Raw genomic sequence first — 3,290 nt, 5'->3', positions numbered from 1 at the left:
CACAGGTTAAGCCATTCCAGTGCGGAGAGTCCTCCAGTGCCTTCCCACAATGGCCCCCGAGAACAGACCAGTTCTCCTGCAAGTCACACAGTGGACTGGGAAAGACTCGGAGCATCTCAGCTCAAAGAGCCAAGGAACGTGCCCCCCCTGAGTCTCCTGGGGGTTAATGCAGAAACCAGGAGGGCACAGAAACGCAGGTGAGACTTCACTGGGGGCTGCTCACCCCAGGGCTAGGCTAAGCCATGTGCTCAGACCAGGGGGCTGATCCCCTGGGCTAACTGCGCAGTGAAGACACAGCCTATCGTTTTGTTGCTGATTGCCATTCCGCCCTGATCCCCTCCTGGCAGCTGCTCCCATCACACGTCTGAGGGAAGCCGCGAGCGGCTGCGTGAAGGGCCCAAGCATACTCGACAGCAATGGATTTCCGTTCTAGAACGTGGCGCTCGAATCGCCAGGCCAAGAGTTTCAAACACGACTTCTGCTTATGGGTGCCTCCATTTTTGGGAACCCAATTTAGGGTGTCTTAAAGCAGACTGATTTTCAGAGGGTGGATGCTCGGCCCTATCTGTGAATCAGGATCTTTAAAGTGGCTCAAGCTGGGCACCCAAAACTCAATATTTTCCTAAAAAAACTTGGCTAATATCATCAGAGATCAATAGTTACATAGGTAAAAAGAAAAGGAGGACTTGTGGCACCTTAGAGACTAACCAATTTATTTGAGCATAAGCTTTCATGAGCTACAGCTCACTTCATCGGATGCATAAAGTGGAAAATACAGTGAGGATGTTTTTATACACACAGAACATGAAACAATGGGTGTTATCATACACACTGTAAGGAGAGTGATCACATAAGATGAGCTATTGTGATAATCAAGTTTCTCTCCTTTTCCCCCCAATGTTTTGACCAGCAGGGGGCAGCAGGGCCACCATGTTAAACACCCCACAGAATTCAACTTTTTTGAAACTTCATAGCAAATTCCAGAATCACAGCCCAATGCAAACAGTCCAAACGACCATCCTCAGAAAAAACGTGCGTCAGATCCAGAGAACAGTCTTCCCTAGCTTTCCACGTGTTTACATCAGGCCCTGTGTTACTCAAGCTTAAACAGAGAGAAACTCCACTGAAATCAGAGGAGTTACTCCAGACTCTCACCAGCACCACCCAGGATGGAGTTAGGCCCAAGAGCTTTCAAACTGGCTTTGCAAAAACGCTTTCCCTTTTCCATAATTACCTTAAGAGCAGGCTCTCCATATTGCTCCTAGTTCGGTTACATAAATTTCAAGGCGCTGCCAGACAGTCAGAACAAGCAAGTGGACTGTAAATGTATGTATTTACATCACTGCCAAATAGGATTGCAGGGGTCGTTGGATTACTCATCTGGGTCTTGGAAGATGTGGGTTCAATTCCCTGCTCTCCCAGCGTGCGGGGGACACGCAGGGGTGTGTGTGCTCCAGTCTCCGGTGGGCAGAAGGGGAGGGGCAGGGCCTCAGGCAGAGGGGAAGGGGCTGGGGGATAGCCTCCCACAATGGCACGTTCACCTGCCGCCCATGCAGAGAAGAAAGGGTCAGAAAGACAGGAAAGGGCTCAGGGAAATGCAGCAAGGTCTGGGGTGGAACAGGCCTAGACTGCTGAGTAGAGGGTCCCTGATCCGGAACACGGAGTAGAGGGTGGGCCCAGGTTCTCCAACCAGCCACTGGGGAAGCGGCACCAGAGGGGCAGTGAATAAGGAAACAGGTGGAGCCAGTGTGTGAGGAGAGACTTTTCTACCCCCCAAGGGGAAACCACAGTAGTGACCTGAGTCACAAGGGGGCCGCAGCACGCCTGAGGTGAGAGAGGGGCTGCAGACAGAGGCAGCAGGACAGCACACAACTGCAGAAAGGGGCGTCAACCTGGTGAGCTATTCCCAGAACGGCCAGGAGGAGGCGCCATACCTGCCATGAGCAGAGCACCCCATGACAGCTACCTCCACAGCGGATATGAATGATGAAGGAGCAAGTGAGGTGACCTGCCTTGGATGTGCTAGGTTTTCATTTCTGCCAAAGGACAGAAGAGACTCCTGGTACAGGCCGACCGACATACCAGAGGAGAAGATACGCAGGCTGGAAGTGCAGATTTCAACCCTGAATAACATTCGAGAAGACAAGGTCATCTTGGACAACCAGATTTAGGAAGAAATTGTTGCCACAGAGCCCAGAGGGGAAGGATCCGTGACAAGGCAACTGGAAAGAGTGGATATTGAAGGAGGACTGGCCAGCTGCGACCAAGAGGGGAAAGAGAACCAGGAGGTGGGGTGCTGGAATGAGGAGGGGCCAGGGCCCTCCCACTTTTCACCACAGGCCCTGCCCCTTGCCCCTCCCCGGACCCCTGACTCTCTGCTCCCCGGCCAACCTGGCAGCTGGAGCCGTGAACCTTCCATCTGCCTGGGGTGGGGAGACCCTGAAAGCAGCTCCCGGCCCATGTCCCCCCCCTCTGGGCCCCCAACCAGGGCAGACGGAGGGTCTGCAGCTGCCCGGGCAGCTCTTACCATGGCCCGTTCTGCCACGTGCTATGGGTCAGTCTTCGCTGCGAAGTTAACGCAGGCGATCGGCAACCGGATCGGAGCACCCAGCTTAGCCTAGCCCAGGTGCAAGGGCCACCCTGCAAAGCCTTACTAGCATTACTGTGTCCTCACTGGTGCCGTCCTCCCAGTGTGTGCATTGCTGGGACCTCCGGTGTCACATCCCAGGGTTCTTTGTGCTGCAAATAAACTGAGCTACTCGCCGATTCCTTCCCAGTGACCTGTGGGAGAACTCATCTGGCCACGCAGGGGGGATTGTGGGACGGCACTGGAGGACTACCAGCACGGGAGTGATGTAATCTGCACCCTCACTGCGAAGTGGGTGGGTCACCAGCCCGAGTGAAAGCAGTATCCACGCTCTAACCTGCACCCTGAGCCAGGCCAGCGAGCCTGGTTGTGAAGTACCAAACTCAGGGGAGAGGGTTGTGTGTGTGTGTGTGGACAGGAGGGGGGCTATGGGCATCGTCTGAGTAAGAGCAAACTCTGCAGTGAAGACAGACCCTACGAGGCCTGAACCGACTTATAAACAGCTCCGTGCCTCAGTTTCTCTGCCTATAATATGGGGAAACCAATACTTCACAGGCGCGTGGTGTGAGCCTTAGGCCTGGTCTACACTCAAAAATTAGATCGACCCAGCTCCGCCGCTCAGGGCGGTGAAAGGTTTTGCCCCCAGTCGCAATAGTTAGGCTGACCTAACCCCCAGTATAACCGCAGCTAGGTTGACAGAAGA

Source organism: Lepidochelys kempii, chromosome 8 (genome assembly GCF_965140265.1).
Source record: "Lepidochelys kempii isolate rLepKem1 chromosome 8, rLepKem1.hap2, whole genome shotgun sequence".
NCBI classification, from domain to species: domain Eukaryota; kingdom Metazoa; phylum Chordata; order Testudines; family Cheloniidae; genus Lepidochelys; species Lepidochelys kempii.
Note: the sequence above shows the minus strand (reverse complement) of the source record.